Below are 15,020 nucleotides of genomic sequence, written 5' to 3'. Positions count from 1 at the left end.
TCCTGCTGTTCCAGCTTTGTGGACTATCTCAAAAAGGAAGCCTTCGCTAGATCAGCAGTTCCAAAACAACAAATGCAGATATTAGCCACATCTTCCCCACCACCATCACCAATGCCATCTCCCTCTCTCTGCCTCTTTCTTCTCAATGGTTAAAAAAACATGAACCTACTGAAATTAGAAACTTTAGAGTAAAACCATGAGGTTTTGAATTTGAAATGGCTGCACATTTTGTAAAAGTATGTCTGGACAGTGAGTAGGAAGAATATCCAGGTTCAAGTGCTGAGGCTTCACTGGGGAGCACCTTGGGGACTAATGGGAACACAGACTAAATTAAATCAATAGTAGTCTGAAACGAGATGTCGTAGTCAATCAGCTCAATTACCACTGTCATAGATCTGGTCCTAAGGTCTTTCCTGATTCCACCCTTCTAATCATTAACCCTTATATAGCCTAGAAGAGGAATTTATACTTCCTGTCTCCCTTCCTTCCAGATAAACCATCAAAGTTTAACTTGGCTTTTTTCCCCTAGGCTTTAAATAATATGAGAGCAGGAGTCAAGGCAGCAAAAAATGTTTTTAGTATGAATATGGCAAGGTTAGATGCATTCTTTTAAACATGCCATTATGTATTTGCCATATATGATTACTATTATGCCTCTGGGAGTGGCTGGGTGGATCAAAGAATGCTGTTTAATTAACATTCAACTCAGCTGTTTCCTAGGAGATTACAAATATGACAGAACTAGTTGAATTAGACTGGAGCTGTTCACTCTTCATTACTAATACAGTATTATAGAACTCTTTCCCCTACAGCCTTGTTTGGGAACATACATTTCTGGTGGAGGAACCTCTCAGGATAAACCATTTTTAGTTTATGAATAACTATTTTATTCATAATTAAAAAGTTTTTATTTCAAGATACCTTTAAATACATATTTGCATTTCAATCAGTCGCCCTTGTCTTCTTACATTTTGCATCCACAGTTTTCTCCCAAATGCAACAGCAAAAACTCAGAGCTGTCAGTCTCAGGCACGGAAGCAGTTTTTTAGCCCTCATGTTATGATTAATATTTCCTACTTACGGACAAAATTCCACCAATGTAACGAGTTTTTCTTTGCGCAAGCTCCGAAGAGATCAGAAACTCTATATGGAAAACATCTCAGCAAAAATTGTATATCTTTCTTGTTCAAGTTTTATCACTTTGGGTGTAGGGGCGGGGGTCAAAATATCAAAATTAATGCTGCTGTATAGCTACTGTAGTCCCAGAGATCTGGATTCTTCCGCCAGCACGTTCAAAATAATAAAATTATCCCCATTACATTCACTTTAACATTCAACTTTGTATGCATTGCTTTGGTTTTCACCCAGAACCACACCTTTTAACAGAAGCTCTGCTTTCACTTGGAGAAGCAGGATGTGCAGCACACAGCTCTGTGAGTGTCATCTGACAAAAAACGCTCTGTATCTCAGGGTGCTGACATAGTTAAATAGAATACATGTGGGTGCTCGCTGTATTTTGGAGATGGATGGGACAGCAGGGGTGAGGCATGAGAACAGGATAGCAGCACTCAATGTCTATCTTAATACAAAAGGAAGGCAGGGAAGTCGAGGGAAGCTGTTCGGGGGGGGGGGGGGCGAAGGGAGTACCTGAAGGAGCTGGGGAATGGCCCTCTTTACATATGCCTTGTAACTCAGACCCTGTCTTTTGAAGCATGCTCAAGGAAACATTCTGTAGTATCATTATATAAGGCATATTGTTATTGGGGTTCAATTGTTTGATTTAGTGATTCAACTTGTTTTCATTTGTAGAGGTGAGGAAAAATGCCTGTTTTCTTAATTCAGATTTATCCTAGAAAATGACTCAGTGCTTAACACAGTTGCCTTTTGACGGGGATCCAAGGGACTTTGTCTTCAGCAAGAAATTACTTTGTTTCTACCTTGATTTAGACATGCAGACAACACGCCCACTAACGTCTGGGTGGGAGGGAGTCTTCAGGTTCACATCCTTTCAGGGATGGGCTCTTTTGACAATGGCACCAGACACAGAAAGAAGCTGACTACTGTCCTTTAGAGACAAAATAGAATGTGATGCCTTCTGCACCAAATTCAACAGAGGAAGGACGCACAAATGCTACTCAGCTTTACTTTACAGTACAACACAAGCAGCACTATAGACTGCAAGCTTCATCCACAAGGGGACAGCATTAACATCCTGAATAGAACGATGCTGTCTATACTTAGAGAGCAAAATGCGAACAGCAGCCATTGTTGCAGACATCACAATTGGAAAAAAAAAAACACAAAAAAAGTGCCATCGCAACTATTGCTTATGGGGAGGAGGCAGGGAGGCTGAACATGCATGGTAGATATCAAAGTACCTTCAAGTATGAGATACCTATTTTGAGTGGAGGGAGGCATTAGATAATGAGACTAAAGGACATTTTTCTGTGTGTGCACTATATGTAGTTACACTGATAATGTTAAAGAAAGAAGTTGTGGGATGACAAGAAGAAAGAGATACTATTGGAAGGGAATTTGACTGTATCTTCCTAAAAAAGAAAGAGGAAATGTGTGAGATATCAAATGTGTGATTATGGTGTCTAGGTTTCAATTCTTATAATCTGTGTGGGCTCCAAGAGGGATAGACATGAAAAACAACCAGTGGTTTCATAGCAGTAAAAATAAGTGGAGGCTTATGATTTAGCCTCAAAGTGTATCTCTTTCACAGTCTTGTTTGTGAGAGTGTTTAAGAGTTAGACTGAGCGTGACCAGTATAGCATACCTTTGTATGGCTGTTCATGACATCTCTTCCTGTTGAACAGCAAGTGGGCAGGGAGTTCAGAAAAATTCCAGATGAACTGGAAATATAAAATCCTGTTGGTTCTTTGATTCAACCCTCCCTAGCTCACCCTTAATATTGTTTTTACTGACAATGTTTTTCCTTAACTGTAATGGAAATTCCCATTTAAGCATAATGTGTTTTATTTTAATTGAATAAAGTGAAGCTGTACAAACAGAAGCAGAATAAAAAAAATTATGCACAGAAATAGTGACCTTCCAACTTTTTCTATGCAATTTGCAAGAATTCTTCATACGTGAAAAATATTATTTTACCTCTTTTTGCTGACTTTTCAATTTACCTGTCTGTAATTAAAATTAATCCACATGACAGCACAGAATATTGCAGTCTTAATTACTTTGAAAGTACAGTATATGCACTCATATTAAATCTCATTGGTTTTACGGATATTGTCAATTAAAAAAAACCTGTTGTTTTTAATTATTTGTGAAACAAAAGAACAAGTGATACATGGACACACACATATACACCCCTCACACACCTATTCATTTCCAAGAAGTCCAAAAGCATGAAAAACTGAGTGAGTTTGTTTTGTCTATTAAAAAGCACATAATAGTCTGATTTTATTAATGAAAACAATATTATAATTGCTTTAGTTTAATCTGGAGAAACAGCCTGGAAGTAAAAACAAATACAGAATGTAAATAAAACGCATGATTATTGCGGCAAAAAGTTTGAGTTTAGAGTTTTATTTGAGTATATAGTAGAAGACCTGGAGATCTATATATTCTTAAAATAGTAGCTACAAATATGTTCTGAAATTTCTCTTCTCTTTATTTCCTGTATAGCTATATTTTTTATCTATTGACAGATGTTCAGGAAATATGTTATTTTAAATATGGTATTTTTGGCCATAGCTCTTACTTTCCCATGCCGGAATTTCATTCTGTATTTGCAACATATAGTTCGCCTGATCCCGCAACATACTTGAACAACTTTCCTTAGGCTGCAATCCCAATGAAATTAACTGCACTATCAGCATGGATGTTTGCTCAGGATCAGGCCTAAAATTTATACAAGAAAATCTAATGCACAGAAGTGTGTATCTTTCATGAACAATGTTGTTTAAAGGATATGCCTTTGTGACATACGTTCCCAATAAGTGACACTATTTCTAGAACTTTGTTTCTGGAGTTTCCAAAACTGGGGTGAAGAAAAAAATCTTTTAAAAAATAAAATATGGAATTATAGGTATTAAATGTATGCAAAAATAATATTTAAAACTTTCTCGACAGTGAAGGTTAAAGTCTATCTTGCATTCTTATAGCTCTGTCTCTTCTTTTTCAATCAATTGCATTGATTTTTTTAAGGGTCAGAGGCTATACCTTCATTGATCAAAGAAACAGCTTGATGCAGCGAAAGAGTCTGCCAATTCCAGACAGATCAATCACACCTTTGTCTGCTTTTGATACATTATGGTTATTTATTCTGCATCACCACGACTTTCTGTCGCATGGTTCTTAATGTAAAATGCTGCTGGGGGACAAGAAAATGGGGAAGGGCTGGGGAAAATACTCTATTAAAAACTTTTTAAGTGTGCTTCTGGTATTTCTGAGGGTGGTTTATGATGGAACTTGGCCAGCTAGTTTGATTTCATTTTTGACTTGGAACAGAACTCTTGTTCTGGTATTTAGTTCTCATTGCTGTCAGCATTGTGTAGGATTTCATAAAGAATAGAGACAGCTCTTAGAAAAAGATTTGTGCAAAATGTATTTAGGAAAGTAATTAAATCTTGATAGAATAACAATTATGACATAATTACAACCATCATCATCCACATTTATCTTTGCATTTGTTGAGAAATATGCCTTAATAGATACAATGTAACCGATATCAATCCATGAACACTGACAGCTTTATAATTGTAAAATGAAACTAAATTGTCTGCCTAAAATTATTGCTAAAAAATCTTGCTGAACACACAGATACAAAGAACTGAAAATGTCTCTGGGTTTCCAAACTACTATGCCATATCCTGACTAAAGCTTTAAAAATCTTGGTTACTTACCTGTGTTTTCACCTCTGAAAGTTGAATGTTATTGACCTTTTCATAAGTTTATCTGGTCTTGAGATGCAGGCTTTGAATTGATTATAACTAACTATTATTATTGGCCAGATGCTAATACTCTTACTCACACAGAGTAGCACTAACTCCACAATCAGTTCCATTTATTTCAGTGGAATTGCTTGTGGGATATGGTACTAGTTAATCTAAGTAAAAGCCAGCAGACTCTGACTCCAAAGGTAAAAGCCTGCCATCATTCAAGTCAATGATAAAACACCCATTTACTTTAGAGAGGTCAGGACTTCACTTCCAGAATGTAACGTCCAATCATATGAAGGACTAAGCACCCTCAATTCACATTATCTTCAACAGACTCACATGGGCAGCCCTGTTAGTCTGTAACTATAAAAACAACGAGTAGTTCTGTGGCACCTTAGAGACTAACCAAAAATATATAGATAGGATCATGAGCTTTTGTGGGCAAAACCCACTTCCTCAGATCCTTGCTCATCGGAAGAAGTGGGTTTTGCCCACAAAAGCTCGCAACTATATATATATATCCATGCATTGAGGAGCATATTCATAGAAATTGATAGAATGCTAAAAGAAATACTTAATCACTCAACTTGTTGGCATTTATTTTCTGATTTCAGTGTATCTAGTTTTCTGAATTGCTGTGTGCCAGATTTATAATTGCATGAACATTATTATGCAAAGTGAAAGGTAAGTGATCTACAAAGCTGCAATAATAAACCTATTAAAATTTATGGATTTGACAGAGGCCTGCATGTATTTGTATGCATGCTAAGAGACACATTCTAAAGCATTTAACTATTAAGGTAAAGAACACTATCTTGTAATGATAAACCACAATTCCTGAAAGACAGAAAATCTCAGAGGAGTAGCCATGTTAGTCCGTAACTTTAAAAACAATGAATAGCCCTGTGACACGACTAACAAATATATAGATAATATCATGAGCTTTTGTGAGCATCATCTGATTAAGTGGGGTTTGCCCACAAAAGCTCATAATACTGTATAAAAGACAGAAATGTGACTGCCACCATCAGAGGCCACAGACCTTTACAACAGTTGCTGGTTGACAGTATTACACAAAAACATAAGTCTCTTCTGTGATGATATAAAGCTGAATGTGCAACATTTCTGAGGAGTTTTAAATAAGTCTGTTTGTCCAGCTTACTTTGCAAAGGCTGTGTAGAAAACAGCACCATAAACACTTTCAGTCCCCACACAAAGGCTAAACAAAGAGTCCTCTTTCTAACCATTTAATCTGGTAATTTATTTTTTCAACCATCACATAAATCGAAACACAGCTGTAACCAATGACTTGTAGATCCAGTTCCCGGCCAGCTGGATCCAGTTCTGCTGAAGCAGCAAGATTTTTACATTGTTCACTTCTGTACATCTGGAGAAATCATTTTGGTTCAAAGGTGACTAAAAAAGCTCTTTAAATAAACTCATCTGACAGTGAAGATTGGCCTAAGTATCTATAGAATCCACATGTAGCTCCAGAAACAAAAATTTAAAAAGCTCATTTTATCAAATAAATGTACACATAGGAACAATTTGCCTCTTTCTATATTTTGTTACTAAGAAACCCTAAAAAAAGCAAGAGGAAATGTGTATATACTCAAACGCCATTATTATTGCAAACAAATATTTAGTAACTTCAAAGAACTATCCCTGTCAATAATCAAGATAATCAAGTAAACATCTGCCTGTGTCATATCTTGCCACAGGAAAAATTATAAAGAAAATAGCTTTATAATAAAGTACAGTAGTAGAAATACAGTCATTGAAATGTAACTCTCTTGCTCCCTAAAGACTAGTTGAGTCTGAACTGGTTAAAAAAAAGACAATAACAAATCTGTACTATATTACAGTATGCTGGACCATAATTCTCATAAATAAGTAATTTAATAGTTTTACTTCAACATTAGAAAACCTTTTAAAATAAATACATACATACATATACACATAAACACATAGAAAAGCACCAAAATCCCCTACAAAAAAACCCTGCTGCTGATTAAATAACAAAAGTGTCCTTGAAAACAAATTTATTACAATGCATTGTTTCCCTTAGAAAAGCAATCACGCAGCAGGTCAGTTGCACTATGAGAGGTAAATAAAATTGAATATTGAAAGCTCATAAAATCTGTAGTTTTGATTTTTCTAACAAAGAGCAGAAACTGAAAATATATATATATATATACATATAACTGAGAGGTTTCATGCATAGACTAGATCTAAAATAATATTAAAATACTGCACCTGTAACAATGTCTACATTGGGACTCCTACAGATACACAAGATTTATATACGTGATGCCAATCACAAAATTAGCCACATTCTGTCCTAAGATGCAGGTCTGCTGCCACTGATAAATGGAATATATGCATTTCTAAAGACAGAATTTGGCCCTAACCGCATAAAAATTGATCTACTTCCTTACTTCCTTCCTTTATTTATTTGACTTACTTTTAATAACTGCTAATCAAAATTCAATCAGGTCTCACTACTGTAACTGTCTCACTTCTTCCATCCAGTGTTACTGAAACAATTCTAACAAGACTATCTACTGAGCACATCTCTGTATTGGCTTTCCATCTTCTTCTGCATCTCTCCTCCTTCCCATCTGTTCCATCCCACCTATCCCTCATTTCTTCCTATGGACTGTCATACTTTCCTGACCTTCTCTCCTCAATTGTCTCATAGAACCATGGGAATTCAGAGTTAAGACACCCAAAGACCCTTAATTCTTCCCTGTACTGACACAGTGACAGTGCACACCCCCTGACAAAACACACCTTTAATCTGTCTTTAAAGTCCAGTTTGAATTAAATCTGAGACTATAAGCACTATTGCACATTTATCGTAATTATATGCTTATTATATGGCATCACTGCAGGAACAAGTTAAGGGTTTTTGGGTACTTTTACAATGCATTCCCATGTTATTATGTTTGAAATTCTTTAAAATGTAACCTAAACTCTGAAACTTCTAAATTTGTAATGTTTGGATTGGGGATATTTATAACATCCCTGGAATGTTTTCATTCTGAAGTTATTGATAACTGAAGCTTAACCTAGTCTATATCTGAAACTCAATACAAGGATGAAAATATCACAAAGGGGAGTGAAATACAACTGAAAAATAAGATGAAGTTTCCAGTGAATAAGCTTGTACTCTGCTACCTGTTGGTTAGCTACTTTACCACAAAGACCAGCATAAATCAAGGGTTTCGCCAATTGGCAATTCATCTGCCTAGTCCAGGTCACTTGTAAGGTCACTACTAGTCTTTTACTCTTCATTGTCCACATTATTTCCTTTCCTCCTCTTCTACATCACTACCCTAGAAATATAGAGCCAGCAATTGATTATCCAAACATCAGTTTTCCCACATGGCCTGGTATTTAAAATAGGATTATACCCCTCAGGGTTTCAGGTAAATTAGATTTGGTGAATGGTAATTACTACTAACCCTCCCCCTCCATTTCCTGGTCACCACTCAGAAGATTCCTGCTACATTTCACTACCATAGATGGAGTGATAGTGTCCTGGCTCATTCAGTAAATTAACTGTCAAGACAGACCTTGAAGAACAAGTCTTTATGCATGCACTTTTTTTTTCACCACATAAAGTCTAAAGCCCTACTGAGTGAGTCAGACAACTGAAGAGCTAGCTCAGTAGACTTGAAAGTTTGACTCAGTATCTTCCGAGCCTGTATGTTGTCTTCAGAATCTGCTGAGCTAGGTCATCCAATTATCCAAACCCTTTCTTAGTCAACAGTTACAGGTGTCCCTATCCCAAGATCCATGGATAGCTATGTTTTTACTGTATATAATATTTTATTATACAAACGTACACTGTATAGACTCTTTCATACAGGAAGCATCTGTAACTGCTACATGGAGCTAAATTTGAAACAACAACATAGGCAATGGAGAAAAAAGTGATATTCTTGCTGATGGGAATTTAATCCACCACACCAACAACCACCAGAAAATATACACAAATGGGAAGTCAGACATTAAATTGAAAGAATTGTCACTATACTCTCAAACTGATATTTGATCCCTACATATGTAATTTCTTGTGAGCAGGAGTTATACACCAACACACAAAGAACACACAGAAATATCTTGGTACTTGAACTGAAATTACTGTAGAGAAGAGCAGGGCTAGTGCAACAGTACTTCTAAAAATCAGCTTTCTGATTTTCAGTTAGGGTTTTCCTTAACTGCAGCACTGTCAAATAATAAATAATAATAAAATAATAATAATAGTTATGTATTATTAATAATTATTATTATTATTAGACAGTTGTCTCCACGTGTTCATTTCCATGTCTCTGAAGTTCATTTTCAACCTCAGTCTCGCTATCCATTCAGGAATGGGATTCCTAATCATTTATTTGCCACAATAAAATAAATCAGACTAGAAATATAGATGAAATTAGGAGAGGGTAAGGAATGTTGTGTTGAGAAACAGGTCCAAGCCATTTAATTGTTATACAGTATGTGGGATCAAGTTATGGTTTAAAATGTGAAATTGTTGCAGTTCTCATAAGCCTCCTCTGACCATTACAGTCACAAAATGTACACAGACCATCTACAAAATATACTACCCAATGCAAAAGGTAACATTTTGCCTTGCTGTTTGGCAACTAGCCTGCCTATCACTGTTGTGAAAGTTATTCCAAGCATCACCTTTGGAGTTCATAGCATACAATGCAAGTTGAAAGGCAGAATCTGGAGTATCTCCCATTTCATATGTTGCATGCTATCAAACGTTGTGTAAGTAATTTCTTTTGTAAGTTGTGTAAGTAAGTAAGTTATTTTGTAAGTAATTTCTGTGCTTCTGTATTTTTTGACACATACTATTCCAAATCAAAATTCAAAATGGTGAATGAAATCAATATTATATCTATGACATATGAGAAAAATGGTTGGTTGGTGTGATTGAGCTTCAGGGACATACTGTACCCTGAGTTTTATGCAGAATTCCAGACTGAAACAAATGAGTTGGGGTTAAAAGATCTGGTTCAAAGGAGATAAAAATATCTGAAAGTACAACTGAAATCCACTGAATGCAGATGAGTGATGGATTATGCATTTGAATTTATGACTTACCTGAAAGATGCAGAATTCACATAGCCAGGCAGTTTGTACACTGACTACACAGATGAGAGTACCCTACTAACAAGGTAAGTAAACTTTTCTAACTTACTTATAGTTTATTTGTGAAGTGGCCTCAGGGCGCATCCACCATTTTTACAAAGCAGATTTGGAATACATGATTGGTATACACCGCACTTTAACTCAACCCACAAACATATTGTGAAAAAGATATCACACAGCATGTAGATCTGAGAAACTGCAACCTTCTGCAAATGGCAGAACCATGCTGTATTTGATTAAGAAGCTGCAATAGGCCTTCAAATAAAGAACTTGTACAGTGTATATCTGAAAGAAGATATGGGCCCTCCTGTAAGTTCTTAGAGATACTGGGAGATAAAGTCAATGGAAGTGTGCCATTTACTTCAGTGGTTAGGGTTAGGGTTTATTTCAACCTCTTAACTAATGACATATGGAAATGGAACAAGGTTTCTAATATTTTTGTTTTTTCAGTTTTATTCAAAAAGGAAGAGTACTCAGGTACCCCTGTTTATATATTCTTACTCCTGCGGGCAAGAAGCCACAAGATTATGACTGGCAGGTGGAAAACAAACTTTTAGTTCTTCATTTCTATCATAGAGATGGGGCTGTAGAGAGAGAGAGAGAAAGGAATAGCTTAGAAACAGTTAATACCCCGGCATTTCTGCAGAGAAGGGATTATCAGGTTGTTACATGGGGGAAAGTGAACTCAGAATAAAATATAATGGGGGATTTTTTTGCAGTGGGGAGAATATTAGGAGGGCAGAGAAAAGAAACTGCTACTTCTGTATTTTTTTTTAGTAATACTTTCTTTCCTCTACTCTGCCTTGATATTTTTCTGGTGGGATTGTCAAATACACTGAGCTTTGGCTTAACTATCATAATACTCTCCACTGAGTTCAATGGGAATAAACTTGGATGACTTCTTAGCACATATGAAAATCCTATCTTTAAAATGTAAATTCAGCAGGACAGGGACCATCTCTTATGTAGATGTATACTGCCCAGCCCAAGTGGATCCTGAAACTTCTGCAGTACAAATAACTAATAACAATAATAATAATAGAAAATCAGTTCCATTATATTTATTACAAAACCAAGTAGTCTGGTGACTACTAACAAATGTAGTAGGGTACTAGGGCAGAAGCTTTCATGAGCTCTGTTATTTCAACTATATCTTTGAATCTCTAAGATGGCAGAAGTGATCTGGTGGTGCTTTTACTGGTGAACTCTAGGAAAGTAGCTGCTGTATAGAAACATTTATGGTCGCCTGGCACATACAATGGCTTATTAAATAAAATTCAAATGTGACTGTAACTAGATAAAATAAAATATAATATTCATGTTTGCATTTCAAATAAAAATATTCCATTTAAAAAATAGACAAGAAAACTTCAGGAAATGTTGCCAATGTAGTGGCCGAGGCAGAGGACATAGCGTAGTTTAGAGCCATATACTAACCTTAAAATGGCTACAGTTTTGCCTCTGTTAGAAAGGAATATCATAGTAGCTGTAAGTATTTGCCAAGGAAATTATGAGCAATTCTGTGCAGGGTTTTTAATGGCAAGAGCTGTTGGCATTATTTATAGTCACACATAGAATAGCTGTTGGCCAAACTTGGGAGCCTGTAAATCTCTTTTGCAAGATGGAACAGCATTTAACTCACCAAAATAAACAGCAATACACATCCAATGATCTACAGAGAACTTTGCCAGACCCTTGTTTATAGAATATGGGCCGAGTTGTACCTTTAGGATTTTTCAAAAGCATTTTGAAGTGTAGCATTGGTCAGACTATGCTGTCACACCTGACTCATTCACAGGGCTAGTAAAGTGAGTACTTAACAAGAAAAAGTGGGTGCATTGCAAGGAAAATCTTAGACTTGGGAAACCAATAGCAGATTTATCAGATCCAATTATAACAGGGTCACTGATAGGGGGAGGAGAGTTAGGATGGGAAAAAGCAGGCAATTGCCTGAGGGCCCACCAGTTGAAAAGGGCTCCAGACTGCCACCCAGGGATGCTATTTCAGAGTTTGGTGGGGGAGAGGAGTGATCTGTGCATGTCTGGATAGTGAGGGGGACAGCGGGAGGACAAAGTGAGGACAGCAGCTTTAGCAGTGTTACTGAGCATACTTAGTACAGGGACTGACCCTATGTACCCTCCCCAACACACACATCACCTCTTTCCAGAGACTACTCAAGTACTTGAAAGCTCTAGTTTTCTGGAAGATAACTTAGCAATTGGCTGACAGGAGAACTATATCTACTTCCTATATAAAAGGAAGAAAATTAAATGAATATTAGAGCCATTCAGCTCTAATACTAACATATTCTGACATCTTGTGGCAAATCACTTAAGGGACTCTAGTTCAGCTTAACATTTTAATATATAGTCTTACTTTGTTACTGTGTGTGGAGAGAGAGAGAGAGAGAGAGAGAGAGAGAGAGACCTTGTCATGACTTCTGGGCTTATCTCAGCTCTGAGAGTGAAGTGGGGTTTAATGGGTTACAGCAGAGAGCTGCCGCATCTGAGTTATATAGAAGAACATCAAATGGCCATACGAGGTCAGACCAAAAGTCCATCTAGCCCAGTGTCCTGTGTCCCAACAGTGACCAATGCCAGGTGACTCAGAAGAAATGAACAGAAGAGGCAATCATCCAGCCCCTGCCACCCATTCCCAGCTTCTGGCAAACAGAAACTAGGGACACCAGCCCTGCCTATCCACACTAATAGCCATTGATGAACCTATCTTCCTTGCTTTTTTTTTTCTTATTGGAAACCATTGTTATAGTTTGGGCCTTTCCACCATCCCCTGGCAGAGTTCCACAGATTGACCATGAAGAAATAATTTATTTTGTTTGTTTTAAATCTGCTGCCTATAAATTTCGTTTCGTAACATTCTTGTATTATGTCGAAGGAGGAAATAGCATTTCCTTAATTCAATTTTTCCACACAATTTGTGACTTTATAGACCTTTAACAGATCCTTCAATCCTTTAGTGTTTTCTTTTCCAAACTGAAAGTCCCAGTCTTTTTAATCTCTCCTCATATGGAAGCTGTTCCTTTCCCTTAATAATTTCTGCTGCCCTTCTCTGTACCTTTTCCAAATCCAAAATATCTTTTTTTTTAAGGTGGCAATACCAGCTCTGCATGCAGTATTCAAGATGTGGGCATACCATGACTTTCTGTATAGGAAATATGATAGTTTCTATCTTATTATCTATTCCTTTCCTAATGATTCCCAATATTCTGTTAGCTTTTAAAAATTGTCACTGAACATTGAGCACAATGATCCAAAATCTCTTTTTACATGAAGGAAAGAACTGTATAAGTGAAGACCAAGCTTTCTTATTCACCACAATCACTCCGCTCTGTTAGGGCAGATCTACACTGAGAAGTTATTTTGAAATAATTCTCCTTATTTTGAAATAACAAGCAGAGTGTCCACACTACCAAGCCTGCTATTTTGAAATAAGGGCTGGTTACTTCAAAATAATAACTCCTGCTTTCTCCTTTGTTACTTGTAACTGAACTTAGATCATACCATATGTTCTACTGAGGCCATTTCCTCTTGATTATTATGTAAAAATGTTTAATTGGCTTGTTTCTTTGGTATTAATATGAATATTAAGTAACTGAGGAACTCAACAAATGTTAAAGAATCAGAATTTTCTCAGAGACATCTGGGAGATATTTCCCTACATCTAGAGTAAGAGATAACATATATGCGTAGTAACTAAGCAGTTGCAATGGATAAATGATGATGTGCCATTATTATAAAAAGTATTAACATGGATAAAATGGTTGGACATTAAGAGTGGGAGAGAATAGGGTAGTAAGAAAGTGTCATCACTTTATAAAAATAAATCATGTCAAGTGAATGTCACAATATTCTTTAAAGAAATGATAAGGGGGTATACAAGGACAATAGATGATGTTCACCACTGTGCAGAAGGCCAGCACAGGCTGATACATACTTTAAGTCCCACCTATGCTCAGTTTTGAGGACTGACGTGGCAAGTAAGCCTTTGTAAGAGCTTGCTCTGGGGCGTTATTTCTACATTGGCTCCAGCTTGCCACACAGACAAACACAAAAAGGAGAGATCAATGTTTCTACCCCAAAGAACAAGTAAAAGAATTACCTGGCTTTATACAATAGTTTTGTGTTATAAAATAGGGTAAATAAAGTATTTTGTGAAAGCTTATACTGTTCTATAATTAGTTATCATTATGAAATATATGTACAGACTTTGCTTGTGAATCCATCTATTCATATATACAGAAAATTGTCCGTGGTCTGTGTATGAAATGCAATAATATGCATTTAGTTCTAATATACTTGGGGTTTTGTAATTTACAGCGTCTCATTAAATCTTATTCTCAGATTAATTCAGTTGAGCTGGACCCTAATGCTAGCTTCAGAACTAGACAAAGGATTAGAAATAAAAGATATGATAAATAGGATATTGATAAATGATGGGGAAGAATAAAGGGGATTCCATAGAGATGTGTGCTAAGTCAAGTCTTACTTAGTATCTTCATTTATGGTCTAGAACTATGATGCGGAATCTCAGGCCCAGGGGCCGAATGTGTCCCCCCGGCTTGCCTGGATGCAGCCCCCAGAGCTCAGGAACCCTCCCACATCATTGGTGAGCTTATGTTGGTGCTCCAGCCGCTCTCTCCTTGCCCCGCCCCTCCCCCTCCGCTTCCCTACCGCGGGGTTGGAGTACACAAAATCTATTAAGCTGGGTCCTTCTAGGCTCTGGTATGCAAATGAAACATGGGGAGTATCTATCTCTGCAATCAGGGGCCATGTCAGTGAGGGTTTGGGGTTTGTTTTTTTTTGTTGTTTTTCTGTGGGTCACTGGCCCCTGATCCAAAAAATGTTCTCTATACCTGGCCTAGAAGTAGTAGTTAAAAGAGTACAGTTAACCTGAAAGATTCATGAACTCCAATGGAGACAGAAAATTAAT

The sequence above is a fragment of the Pelodiscus sinensis genome, chromosome 1 (assembly GCF_049634645.1).
Source record: "Pelodiscus sinensis isolate JC-2024 chromosome 1, ASM4963464v1, whole genome shotgun sequence".
Taxonomy (NCBI): Eukaryota; Metazoa; Chordata; order Testudines; family Trionychidae; genus Pelodiscus; species Pelodiscus sinensis.
The sequence above is the reverse complement of the archived record's forward strand: the minus strand, read 5'-3'. Positions refer to the sequence as shown.